Here is a 15,492-nt window from a genome sequence, read left to right as displayed (position 1 = left end):
TTGATTTATGTAGTTCAAAAATAAGTAGTTAAGAATATTATAGGGTGTTTTATTTAATTAGGTATATCGTACTTAGGAGGTTTATAACAAATTGTATTTCTAAAAAGTTTATTTATTACTAAGATTGTCTACGGTATCAGAAACCACCTATTTGTCGTTTCTAATACTTGTAGTTGTACATTTAAAAACAAATTTATTTCCCAAATACATAGTGTCACATGGAAAGGAACAATATTAGCTAATTAATTTGAACAATACTAAATGAATCACAGTCGCTCGAACCGCCTAGTCAACCTCACAGGTAGCCAGCAGGGATTCCGCTAACAACTGTCTATGTATATTATTCAACGAAAGTAAACAGCATCTGTTGTAGAATAACAATTAGTATGAACACGTATAGCCGACGTGTTCGATGCATTAAATTTCAATCTATTCTCGCTCGGTTTCCTTTCTGACGGCTGCATTCTAAATTATTATTACCGAGCAACACGATCGGATCCGGCTGGGGCGGCTGGAAGACAGGAGTGCGCGGGGGGACGCCGCGACCGGTGTGGCGGCCATCTTGAGACGTGACGTCACGTGACGAGTCAGCCGAGCGTGCGGCGTGGCAACGTCGCAATCGCAGTTAAACATTGCCATGTTGCCGCTCATTTCTGTTGTGCTTTAATAATAATGAAGGCAACTCATCAGTTTTTGTAACCGAAGCGACGAAGGATCGGAAGAAAAACAGTTACGCGACCAGGTAAACGTAAAAGGAGATTGACGGGGAGGACTAGTGAATGTAGTTTCTCATGAAACCATTGTAACCAGGTACACTATTACATTTTTTCAATTAAAACTCACCAACCTTAGTATTCTTGTTATCAGTATATCAGAGTGAATCTATTATAGACAATAGATGTTCATAGGAAATTGAGTTTCGTTTGCAGCTGGGTAAGTTTTAAATATTTTTTTGATAAAGTTGCCTGGGTAAGTGCATATACTTTATAGTATTTTTACACATTATACCTAATGTAGTAGTTATCATTTACAAATAGATATTTTTTTACTAATGAATAGCAAAGTAGTTGGGTAGTTATCATTTTTAAAAGCTACGGATTATGATTTTTTTTCAGAAACTTGGTATCTGTAGGGATGAAGACAAATGAGATAATCAATTTAGCCGTGCCTTTTGGAATGCGCAATGTTCATAATTCCAATTCCATTTACTACACTTATTATTTTATAGATTTACAAAAAAAGCAAATACATATTGTACATTATCATTATAGACATTCATAATTAAATAAAACAGAAAATATGTTTTAAGAAAAATATACAATGCGGTCATTGCATACGGTCACAACATTTGTAGGGATAGGAACTACAGCACACCTTGAGTAGTCCCGGCCAAAAGTTATAGTCGAATTCGAGTATAATAATATAATCGATAAAATTTTATAATAATTATTCTTATACCTACATATTATGAATAATTATTATAAAGTTGAATCCCTGGAACTACCGGAGCGACGGGTGAAATGCGCGTGGTCTGGTTTTTTTCTGCACATGCGGTACCGTCCGATGTTTTGGTTTTTTAGAAACTACTATAGAGCAGAAACAGTTTGACATCAATATTTATTATATCATCAATTTATCATTTAATAAAAATATTTTTCATATTTTATTTCTTCGCGGCTTCCAATTTAGGAAAAAACAAGACTCATTGCTTAGATTCACAAACATTTTTATACGGCTACACGGTCTACCTGATAGATGTATAGTTTGAACAGGCTGTACAACCAATATAACTAGACCATCTTTAATATGTCTCAAATGTTTAGCGTAAGTTTAGTAATAAGTTTTCTTGTATATTTTATTGATAAGTAGCTGTAGCTAATAGTGTGATAATTTTTTTGTCAAGTGGTGTTTACCTTTAAGTAATTGTTATACTGTTTTAAGTTTAAAATGCATGTTTCTAAATAAGATTTTAGTATAAACAATTGTTGGTAGACCAAATAAATAAATAAAAAAAAAAAACCATACATGTATGAATGGATACATTTATAAATATGTGGTGAAAGCAGTGTACGATAAAACAAAGCACTTTTGATTGCATCCTTGTCATTCAAAAACCATACAGAAATACAATAACTCATGATCAGAAAATCACGCTTGCGCAGTTCCCGACATAGAGGCACGTGGTAACCACTGTTTATTTACAAAAAGGTGGTTGTAGTGAACGCCTGTGAATTATGTGGATCCATGAAATATTTTACAGTTAATAAGACTTCCGTAAATATTTATTTTGGTAATGAATACTACTCAGTCGTATTGGCGTGTTACTGCAGTCGAGAGACCCACCCTCCGCAGGGTTATTATTGATTTTGGGACCTGAATGTCCTATAGCCACATACAAAGCCGTTGTTCAGAACGTTTCCCCTAAATAATTAGCGTTTAAGGTTTTATGGCGATTTGGGACTATACGTTATATATAATACACATGATTTACAAAAAATAATTTGGCTAAACAAAATATGTAGATCTAAAATTCTATACAATGGTGATGTATGATAATTACAGAATTTCAACAATTGGGTACTAAACTAAAATAATATAGTAGGCTGGTAAAGGCATCCAAGTTAGGTAGGGACACTTAGTGCTCGTATGACATTTTTTTAGTTAAGTTAGCGTGGGGCCCACATAGCCTAGCATCACGTATAGTGTGCCGGGAATCCCGATCGATGGTTGGATGTGTAGGGCGCATGCGCCCACCCGCACCCATAAACACGTGTCAATGTTTATTTACGTTCTGCTCACGTATTAACTAGTAAACTTATACAACCATCGGCTAGGTTAACGCTTTCTTTAAATCCATTTCTTTAACTGGAACAAATGTCTGATGTGTCTAAAACTATTGTAATGTTTTCGTTACAGTGTTATAATTTTACTTAAAGTATTAAAGAAGATTTGCAGTTCTTTTCATAATAAAATCACACGACTACAACTTTTGGGTAATAAATAAGCTCAGTGGACATTGCTCTCGACTTATTGAAATCGACTGTAATAGCCATAGAGTAAACGCTAGTACGAAGTACCGTATAATATGTATATTAGGGATACAAATGATAAAGAAACAGACAAATATAAAAAGGTGCGATTTTTGGACAGTAATGTGAATTTAATTACACTGGTATTTTGACATAGTCATAAAAACAAAGTTGGAATAGTAAAATAAAAAATATATGTTCAGACCATCCTAACGGCTACAAAGCGCATTTCGGAGAAGTAATCTTTGGATAAAGAAATAAAAGTAAACCAAATTCAGATGAGATTGACTTTAAATCTTTATAATAACTAAATTAACTAAAACAACGGTGCACTTACGTAAAGATATTGAGAAAAGAATAACGTTACTGAAGATAATTAGGTAGCCGATGAATAAGGATCTAATTTCAGGATCAGTGAAAAATCTTTATTCTTCACGATTGTTTTACACTGATGAAACCAGTTGGGAAGAAAGATCAAATACTTGCTTAAAGCTGTTGTTGAAAATAATGCTTTAAAATTATGATGTATTTATGTATTATATTGCCGTCTCGTTTCATGTCTACCTACATTTAGAGGTACACACTATGATTCAACAACCCCAACGAAAATATTGCGTTACATCATCCCGTAATGCCAAGGGTTGAGGGCAGGGGTACTATCGATTAGTGACGTCACAAACTGGCGCCCCACCCGGGCGTTGTGTACTGTTATAATGAATTAGTTTCGTACGGGTATTGATTTAAACATTGTAATTTATTATTAGTTCAAATTCATATCGCAGGATTTAACACAATGAATAAACTATCTATAAAATTATTTTTTTATATAATAAATATTTAGATTTTTAGTCGTAGTTCTTGCATTGGTGATCTGGTTATCAATCATTTTACAGGCTTTTATTTAACTTGCAATATTTGTTGTGTGTATGTTTGTAATTGTATGTATGAATGTATGTGAACTTTCAACAGATTACCCTGAAATATCTCAATCGGTACTTATCTATCGTATAAAGACATTAGCTCCAAAATATTGATAAGAATCACGTGTAACTTTTATCTTCTGTCTCGTAAAGTAATCAAGGTTCGTAAAATAATCTGACGGGCGCAGCTGTCATGTAGCAACGTGTGTGCTGTTACTATAGCCAAAGAATAGCTTCATTGACTGTCCGTATAAACACGCTATGTGTGTGTAAGCGATGACAATCAATAACATGCACACTATCCCATAACTGCGGAATTTTTAACCATGTATTTTATAAGGGCGGTACGATCGTATTTCACAGTTTAACCTTTACGTGAATATAAATTAGAAAGAAGATTGAATGCCGAGATCTATTGGGTTCTAATAATACAAAATTATTACAAAATGCTACGGTAACATCAAGACCTATCGTAACGTTTTCAAGTCGTTTACCTCAGCGACGCAACGGAGGGGTGACGTGTAGTCTCGGTGTTTATCGAACGCTGCGCTGCCGGTGTACGGCGCATGTGCCACCACATCGATCCGGCTGTTTAGCGGTCGATGTGCTCTTCGCAACACGCCATAGCATAGCAGATAAAGCATACATACTTCACATCCACAGATGTGCACACCTACACAACTCCAATGCGCCAAAAACGGAACAAGTGTCCAAGTACACAAATTGCTTGTGTCTGTCTGCGTAGGATTTAGAGGGAGTCGCCGAGTACAATGGAGTCTAGGAGAATTTTTGCAGCTAGATGAAAAGTAATGATGATCTTTCTTTCTTTCTTTCTATTATCTACTATTTCTTAAAACTGTGGAGATTTATTTATTAATTTAATTCTCTGACAGGATACCAAAAATAGGACGACAGGCACAAAATGTGTAACTTTGTACTATTAGTATATAATCACAGTAATCGTGGAGATGCTCTGAATTGATGACAGAAATCATGTGCAGCACTTCATTGGTTAATAAAATAGAGAGATAGATATTGAAAGTTTGAAATAATATAATTTTAAGAGCCGGAAAGTTGACTCCAGAACTCTGAATTATAGTTATTACGAAAGTAAGGGAACCAAAAAACACTGTTTTATCAAATTACTAGCGGAAATTCAAGAACTATACACTAAAAAAAACCCTTTATAATATGTTTGTCGAACCAGTTCTAATTATAATTAATTTGAGTAATCCCCATATAAAATCATATTTATTAAATCTTTGTTTTGTGTCTTAGAAGTTTATGATAGAAAAGAGCACGGAGCACAAAGTTTGAAAGCCAAAAGCAAGCCTAAGGGTTCAAAGCTGCGCATCGCGCCGGTGCAGCGAAGGTGCGATCAATATCAGCGGCTGGGATCAACTACCCCCAGTTAGGCACTGAATATTGGGTGCAGCTAATTAACGTTAATGACTGCTATAAACGTTACGCCTATTCTGTATCGTGAAGTTTGGTAAACGTGCTCATTTCAGATGTAATAAGAATTTGCACTAGTTTCAGCAACTAAGGAACACCACTACAGAAGTTTGTATGTTGCAAAAAGTAATATATTTACTAAGTTCTTTTTGGTAAGTTTAGTTCTGTGAGCTTTGGGCACAGTAGAGGATCTTTGTGCAAGAGCACGCGAGGTACAAAAGATCAATAGGCAAGACCCGGGGAAATTTTTGACGTAACCCGGTTATTTGGTCCTTAACTTGCACCCTTTTCTCTTTAGAGTAATGTCTTTGTTGGTTTAATATTAAAAATGTTGTGATTTGATTAGTTTATCATGGGGCGATCTGGAACGATATTTACTAGATGAGTTTGAATTAAGAACCTAATTTGAATAAACTATTCGTTACATAACTCTATCGGGTACTTCTATGAAAGTGGTGAAACAAGCGCTTAATTTATGTTTCAGTTCCATATCTTAGACATTTGTATTTTTCGATCGTCAATTTTCTGATCCCGTGATGTCAGAGAAACTTTGGAATTATTACGCTTAGACTATTACCTAATTCCAATCCAAAGATCAAATTATTTGTATTCAGCAGTAGTATCCTGTGTTCAATAAAAAATATATAAAATCAATAGCGGGTGACTTAAGAATTCCAAAGACCCTCAATTTCTCTTGCCTCGGCCGATGAAGACGCGAGCCCATTAGACGAAGCAGCCGGGACAGAGGTGCCTACATCCTTGGCCCCGTTTCCTATTTCGCCAAGGCCTCTACCTGTTGATCTACTTTTTGTTGTCACTGTTATACAGCTGTCAGCCTCGGAGACCGTGAGAATAGAATATATGCATACAAATGTCATACAGATGTTAATAGTTTTTCAAATATTCCGTTAACCATACAACATTGTATGAAATATATAAGGCGGACTACGTTACTCACCTTTCGTCATGATGTGCTATTTCATCAGACATAATAATATGAGCAGTTCCATGTACTCCTAAATTTATATCACATTATTTGTTGGCACTCCTACTCAATCAACGGAGACAGTTAAAACAACAAGACATATAACTTGATTCTCTACAATGAAGTCTGTTTAATAGATGGCTGGCGCAGCATCTGCAGCCGAGGGATCAATAGCCCGGGCTCGACGACCGGGTCACGGAATCCTTGGCCTGTTTACTTGCGATCTAACCCGGCCATACACCTCTTATATCACCTTCAGAACAAATAGGGCGATGTCAGGGCACAGCACCCACCCCGATAGATTCATTACCAGTCACACACATATTTCCTTTACTTATGAATCAGGAATTCAGGACCTTAGACGGGAATTCCTAGCAACAAATTGAACTAGGAAAAACCACACACTTATGAGTTATATGTATCTCCAAAACTACATATAAAATATGCAATGATCCTAGTCTACATACGTATATACAGGAAATACATGGATAGTGGATATTGCTATTTTTGTAAACTTGTTTGTACAAACAATAATGTTAAGTGATAAATCCGTGGTCTAGTAGTTCTTTAACTTACTGCCACACTCAGAGTCATTTAATGATTACGTAAACTATTCCTTAGTATTGTATAGAAAAGCGATTTTGTATAGAAAACAATTGCTAAGGACTGCGTTAAGTGAAGGTTAGTCCTCTATAATATTAATAGCGGTGGGTAATATACCTTACAGGAAAAACACTGTATTACGATTTCTTAGTTAGAGTTATAAATTATATTTACGTAATGATGTAGTTAAAACCACTAGTTGTTGTGGGTCATAGTGATTAGTTTTATTTTGCGGTTTGCCTGTTTTGCTAACTGTACTGGAAACACTATGTTTTCCCTGAAACTGGACTAACAGTGACTAAAAAGGAAAATGTGTTATTTATTGTATATTGTTTAATTAAATGACGGAGTACCTTTTATGTACTTTGTGCATATACCTACTTCAATCAACAGACGTGACAAATATAGTTCCTACATATTATACTATAATTAAGTCTACTTAAAGTCTATGTAGGTAGGTGTAGTAAGATATCTTACTTTAAATTCTGCTTTCCGTGTATCAAATTGCGTTTGAGGTCTTTTTGAATTAAGTCAACTATAAATAACTATAAGAATACCAGTTCAGTTAATTTTGTTTTCTTAATGCGCCCATGACATTTAAGATAAAGACCAAGTTTTGAGGAAGCACAAACCGTACAACCTTCCGAATGCTCTACGAGGGCAAGGTGATAATCGCGTGTGTAATAAATAAGTATTTATTGGCGCACCCATCTGGTGTTTGTAAAACTTATCGATTTGTAAGTAATATGATAAATGTAACAGGAAATACAGTTCGCCAAAGTAAATAAGCGGTTGGAAACAGAGGCTCGGCAGACAGCGGGGCCTTGTGTGCCGGTGTTCAATTGTACAATTCGGAAAACATTCATAATGTTTAGCTTGGATACTAACGCCAGTGTCACACAACGTTACAGATTGCAAAATACTGTGATATCAGATAACGTGGTATCAATACAGTACGCAAATAGGCGCGTCCTCCCTGGAAACGGAAAGTGTGGTTGACGGCCAGGGTACGATATGATTACGAGAATTTACTCATTTTACACAACTATATTCTTGTGAACTTTATTTAGCTTGCAAGAATTTTACATAACGTAGTTATTTCAATAAAAGCGTTATGATTGAGGTACAGAGGTACTCTGAGGTACAGGTAAGTGATAATTAAGTATAAGAGCAACGGTTTAGTACTTATATTACAATTTCGTACCTAATTTCTTGATAATAAACGTTGAAACATATTATTAAATCCGCTAACAAAGAGCCGGACGTCAATGAACTTAGTTCAACATAGGTAAGCAGAGTTGATTGATGACCTCGGCGTAAACATTATATTTATTAGAATGCACGTAATGTGTCACGTCTGCTTTCGCCATAAGTATCTAGATACCACGTTTAGCTTAGCCAGCAAAACTGAATATGAACTAAAAGATGCACTTGTTAAATACCTACACATATGGGAATTTGATTATTGCATCTAATTAAAACTGGCAGTAAATTTTCACTTAATATTGATTTAAAATGCTTGAGTGCACTTTTACAGAATATAGGATAACTTTCCTTTATTTCTATTTTTTGAGCAGGGCGAATCATCCAATTACTCCTCCCGCTTTGGGCGACTCTTACTGACTAAATACCACCCTGTTCCTACTCTTGCTTTGAGCCGGAGCCTTGGTAACCCGTTACGTTGTCAGTGGCTCCGGCTCTCCTTAATTATTAATACGTATGTAGATAGGAATTAAATAAAATATAAATCTTTATATTATAATCTATCAATCCGATAATTATCGATTGTAACCGAAGTATAAAGATATTTGAAAGACGTAATGCAATATCCCAAGCATTTTGAAAACCTTTTAAGACAATTTCATTCAACTTAAAATCTGAGTAGCAAACATTGATAAGTATTAGCTGACAGTATTTACACATTTTACGGCAACAAACATATGCCAAGAAGTTCTAGAACTAACTACAATCGTTATCAACGTAGCGTGTGTTGTGAGGCCACTTGGTTTATCTATTCTTGATACAAACACTTGGTTACATAACACCTTCGTAGGTAATCACTATGTATCACGCCGGCTGTGCGTATCAACTAGCCAGGGTATGGTGGCGTGTGGTCGCGTGTTGAGGGAACAATATCAACTTTACCAAGTACCGCTACGCTACGTACAGCTGGAAGCTAGAAGTGTTGGGAAATACTCCAATACAGTTCACAAGAAAACATCGCAATCATGAAGTTCCTAGTAACCTTAAAATAAACGCATCGACAGCATAAACAAAAACTGACTTATACCTATCTACTTTTAGTTGGAAACAGATCGAATGACCAAAAAAATATAAAATTGTTATTGCAAACTGATTACAGCTAAACCACTATTCAGAATTCGGTGAACTTTTTGACAATCATGTCACACACACGTAATAACTATGGTCAAGGAACATAGCAGCCAAAATTCCATCAGGTATTATGGACACGTTTTGCAACATGCACCATGTGAGTCTTATTACAGTGGAACAAGAAATATAATCGTGTGGCTGGTTAAATTTGACGAGGATCGTGAGCTCATCACATTACTACGACACAGTTGTCATTGCACACGCCTTTTCCCAGAACCCTGTTTCGACATTATCGTAACGGATCACATAACGAGTTTGTGGTGTGTGGCGTGCCGTAGTGGGCTGTGGCCATTCTTTCATAGTTGTTATTCATGTGACACCTCAGACGTTCAGGAAGCATCGCTTTCGTGGAATTTACATCACGGCGTACTGTTTGTATGGGCATTTGCTATTATGTTAACTTTCACTGGTTTTCGGGAAAACTGAAACTGATGATACGTGCGAGAGAAAACCTGATATGATTAGTAGTTATGGTGTTGGAATACGCTTGATATTTAATCGCTCAATCATGACAGAAACGAATTCATATTTTGTTAATAATGTTGTATGTAAAAATGTGTAGGCACTTAGGTAGGTACTGTTTAGTCATCGCAAGTAACTAAGCAACAATTTCCAAATAACGATATATTTATAATAATTAGTAATGGCGTTTTGTTGTCACAGCGACCGCTCGCCACGTCGGCTGTGCGTGCTTGATAAGCACTATCATCGCCGGCTGCGCTCCACAGGAACTTTCCATTGCGATACAGCTAAATACGTAACTCGCTATATTTGCCATATTGATGTGTGATTTCGTATAACCGGATGTTTACATGTGACTGATAACAGTAGATAAGAGATTATGTTGAAGTGGACTGCGAAATTCATGCCAAGCAAAATCGATAGATACCTGGCAGTACCTTGTACAAATCTCATCAATTTTAAAAACGGCAACTCATACGAATCGAATTTAATCAGGGAATAATCTGACATCAGTGCTTTAAATCTCTGAGACAAATATGATCGAGTTGTCTATTTATAACAGGCATAACCAGTAATCTTGTTTACTTACAAAACAAGTTATTTCACAACATTTAATAATCCTCAGAGATGAGAGCGAGACAAGACTGATTTTTTCTGTATCGATTTTCCGGGAGGCGTGAAGAAGTAGGCAGTGATGTCGACAAGCACGCGTGTGTACTACGTAGCGAGCGTAGTAGGAGACACGACGTATCGTAGCGTTATCGAATGGCAAGCGGACCCGTTATGTATTTACAAAACAATCGCGAATCTCCGGGGTGAGCGTTATCGCCACCTACACGAGGTCACCCAATTAACTCTATCTCACATTGCTGATAAATATTTAAATTGCAATGTTTTTCACATTTATCGGATAAAAATAAACGTTACGTTGTTTGTTTGTTTCGTACAGATACCTAATTAAAAATGCTGAAAGGAGATCCAATTTTATTCATAAGTCATGATTTAAATAGGCGCTAGTGAATGATGCAGATGGCGTGATAATTGTACATTGGAGTAATAAAATTAGACGATTAATTTTATTGATAGTACAGAACAGTAGATTGTGTAACGATCAGTTCCTATTCGGCGTGACCGGTGACGTCAATGGGCAGGTCATCAGTCAACGTGGCTGTGGTGATGAGGTGCTATGACAATAATTGAAGTAAGTGCGCGACCTAACTCACTGCGAAAACTGCTTCAAGCAATTACATCGTATTTGCTAACATTAAAAAAACATGTTTGAAGTGTCACGTTATTTAATGTTGCTAATCAATTGACCAATAAGAACAGAGTTCTTCATTTACATTGAGCAAAGTGTTTTCGTTGATATTCATGTTGTATAAGGAAAATTAAAAGGATACTCGGTAGATATACACAGATACAAGATAAATTGACGTCAATGGTACACCTGTTACTTGATGTTCGAATTTAAATTGTTTTATTTGCATAAAATATTGTTGGCCATGGCAAATAACATAAGGCACATCACATGTTCGTTTAGTACTTAGATACACGCAGGCCAGTCGGACTTTGCACCATTAAACAGAAATGTCAGGAAAACCACATCTGTTGCGTATGATGACAGCAGAGTCAATTACATTTGTTACCACATCTTCAGGGACTAAACATTTGACAGACAAACAGACTGTGCAAAAATGTCCTCTGATAACACTAGACATTTAACATACGACCAACGCACCTACATTTTTTGTGGGGATAATCATCGAATGTCTCCCGCCTTGGGCAAGGCGAAAGGGAGTGTCAGACTCTTAGCGTGGAGATTACGATAAACCCTCAGCTTTATAGGAAGCCCACACAACTGTTGGTAAAGTTAGTGTAGCTATAAACATTTTGAACATTATTTAACAAGTAATTTGATGTAGAAATATAATGATTTCAATATTGTGGTATTGTGTATTTACATATTAAGCTTTATTCAATATGTCTCGTTTCTACATAAATGCAGTATGAGTACGTTTAAAACATACGAAGAAAAGTAAACAACGCTGATAAACAACAAAATGTTTCCAAAGGATTTTCCAGGAATATGTTATTTTTCATCAAATAGAGATGATTATCGAAGCGAATTCCGTTACATTGGATTGTAAATGGATGTCAACTGTTATCAACTGTTGATAGCGATAGCTGCGATATCAATTTATCAGTTGTTTGTTGAAGCGAAGCCAACACTTACACGTATCATCGTGTATATGTACATAAGCTGCGCGGTATTTCAACTTCATACCTACTTGATATATGTATTTTGTATGTATACCACAATGTACACGCATTTCGTTAAGACACTTTATCTAGGTTATGGGTCAACTCTTACTCGCCATAAAAATAATCTATACACTTAAATTAATTTTGTAAGAGTTTCCATATAAATGTGAATAGATTCCCCTCAGACCATTGATGTAGTATTTTAATTTCTATTACCAATAATATCAATATTTATGATACAAATCATTGATTAAGTGCTTGATTGTATAGTATTGTTTTGAGCGGTTCTAAAGTAGATTTTAAGTGATTAGATGTCCGTTACTTGCGTCATAATTTGTGATTGTATGTACATAATACGTGTTACATCACACCTGTTATTCCCCGAGAAATACGAAACATATTTAAACAAATACTAACGTAAAACTAATAGTTGATTAGGTAAGTGCCAATTAATCCTAGGAATTTCCAGGGGCCACCTGTAGCAGTACGTAAAGGAAGGAAGGAAATTGAAGAAATTCATAAAACGCATTGTATTGTTCACTTATGAATGGGATCTTAAATAAGAAATATATTCAAAGTGTAGTACAAAGTTTAGCCACACCGGCGAGATGAAGGAGCCTGTTCTAGTATTGTTGCATGCTTAGGTAACTGTAATCGTTGAACGAGACCTATCCAATCACGAAGTTCAATGGCATTGTGACGTCACACAGCTGGTGGACGACACTATCAATATTTTATTGTTACTTCAACCTGTCTCTACGACCTCTATTGCGTGTTTAATCTCCATTTGCTTTATCAATACTTTGACGTGTTCTTTTTTCCTCTTACGTCCTATTTCAAAACGTAGACAATGCATCACCGATCAGATACCTACAAAACTATCATTGTCATGCTCAAAATAGGATTAAAAATATTGTTTGATTTAGATAAGATATCGCTTGCGTCAGCCGGTATTTTACCGTGTCACAGAACTTTATATAGAGCCTATTTATCGTTTATCTATACTTGGTTTACGTATTCTAGTAAAAGTATTTACCTACACTTTTTAGGTACAAAAAAAATAACTACAAATGAGCTTTGTAATCAATCCCATTAGCAACCGACATTATTCACAAGAAATGTCGTAGTCGCTTTGTTTGTACAGTCGATAATTTCAGTTGTTGATCACAGGATCCATAGGTGTAAAAGATGGTAATCAGTTTGTATATACATAACCTCCCGCCTATCCCATGGGGCTAGGTAGAGACAGTGGCACGCCAATTGTTACGAATGTTATACACCACTTTCGCTTTGAAGTAAAAGAGGATATAATGTATAGGAATATATATCAAGTGAGATGGAGGAAATAAAAAAAACCGGTACAAACAATAACATAATCCAGTTGTGAATTACCCTGATCTCATTCTAACAGATTCAAGGGCTCATGAAAAAGATTTCCGAAGCATCATACCATTTCCGAAGCTTTTTAAGGCATTTTTTCTTTATGTCAAGCATATACCTCGTTATACTAATGATATTAACTGCAAATATAAAGTGGAAACCTAAGTAGACTATGAAGAAAATCGGCCGCCATATAAAAAATATAGTAGATTAGATCAACTGTCGATGTTGCTATCAACATCATGACATTATCTTGATAGGACGCACACACTTTATACATATACGTATTAAATATGATATGTACTTACCCGACATGCCAGCTTGATCGATCATGCAAGATTACTTTCACATGATTTTGATATTCGCATAGTCAGGGAGATAATTTTCAATATATCAATATTTATGTACATACCTATACATATATGTACAGTGCAATTAGTACAACTTGTAACTTTGGAAAAACCATACATGGTAATAATTATTATGACGATTCCTAAGACTGGGGTTAAAAATAAACTTGGTAAACCCACATTATTCCAGTCTTCGCTTCGTAGTAACCTTGCTGTGTTACAAACCCGTCATATTAATAGGGAGATCCATCAGGTCATAAACCGTATCGGACTTCATGTGAAAACCAGAAACGTAACGGATGTTAATGTATAGTTAATAAAAAAAATGAAGGTAGTTTTGAACATAGAGACAATGCCATTTTGGGTAATAAAGGGGCATATACAATCAGCATATCCGTATACTGCAAGGATAGCTATTGCTGACGAAGTATGCCATTCGTGACACGCAATCGGAATGAGCTCAAAATAAACGTTGCACCATCAAGTTTAAAGACAAACAGAAGATAATTGATGACCCAGCTATCTAAGTAAAACATAGTACGTAAGTGTGGGCTGATACTGAGCTATCAGTGACTGATAATACGGACATTTGTAAACAATGTACACGTTACTAGCATGTTGTAGACGTTGGACCTTTGCTGGTCCGAAGATAGCCTCTGTTTGGGGTATCAGGCAAATGTAACATTCGATGTTGCGATGTGTGGTGTTCATAACAACCTCTTCAGCTGATCAACCGAGCCATATTTACTTGGCGTTAACAAATGCGATTTGGGTACCAGAACTATTAACTCTCGATATACTATAGTATACTCCCTATCTAGGAAATTATAACAGAAATAATTGATATTAACTTTACTACGTAAACAAGTATTTGAAGGCTTGTTATTATTCATAGCAGGAAATTAGTGCAATTCCTGAAACAATAAAGTTATTTTTATATTTTATTGTATGTATGCAGGTAAGTATAGCTATCTCCAACGAAGCTGTAGATAGGTAAGAGATGGAATAAACTGGTCAGTGGCCATCATCCAATAATTGAACGGATAGTATTATTTTTGTTTGTCATTGTCTACCAACAGTACTTATACAACAGTACGTGCGAACTGTTGCTAATATTTTCCTTTTAAATGTTCAGGAAAACGGTTCATAATGTATTATTTGACTAGGTACCTACATACTTGGATGTATGTTAAGGAAACATTTAATTAATACTGTCATGGCGTAAATAAATGTGTAATCCGTTCTGAGAATATTAATATTTAGCTTATGCTATGGAAAGAAATTAAACAATATACGGATGATTACATTGAGGGCTTTTAGTCATATTTTTGTTTAAATATGACATCACGTAGGGCACCTCCAGCTAAGTGGAGTGACGATATACACAAAGAAGCTGGCAGTGGTTTTCAGTCCTACGCATAGAGCTGAAGATATCGAGTTTGATCTTGTTCTGATTGTGCTTGATTTTGCTTAGGTAATAGGCACTGAGCTCCATGCTATTTGAGAGGCCTATCCTGATGGACGGAAAAGGGGTGCTGGTCATTATAACTGATGATGATAACAACAAGCATTTGACCAACGATGGTGAACATTTTATTATAACATCCATTGGTTGTTACGAGCATCATGTGGAAGTCTATTGTGCTAATAAT

General features: G+C 35.7%; 1 protein-coding gene across 1 annotated transcript in view; it reads right to left on the bottom strand.

Moving 5' to 3' along the window:
• Positions 1-15,492, bottom strand: part of LOC118267418 (uncharacterized) — a 74,107-nt gene that overhangs the window by 11,713 nt on the left and 46,902 nt on the right. The gene's annotated exons all lie outside the window — the stretch shown is intronic.

This window comes from Spodoptera frugiperda, chromosome 6, assembly GCF_023101765.2.
Source record: "Spodoptera frugiperda isolate SF20-4 chromosome 6, AGI-APGP_CSIRO_Sfru_2.0, whole genome shotgun sequence".
Lineage (NCBI taxonomy): Eukaryota > Metazoa > Arthropoda > Insecta > Lepidoptera > Noctuidae > Spodoptera > Spodoptera frugiperda.
The sequence above is the reverse complement of the archived record's forward strand: the minus strand, read 5'-3'. Positions and strand labels throughout refer to the sequence as shown.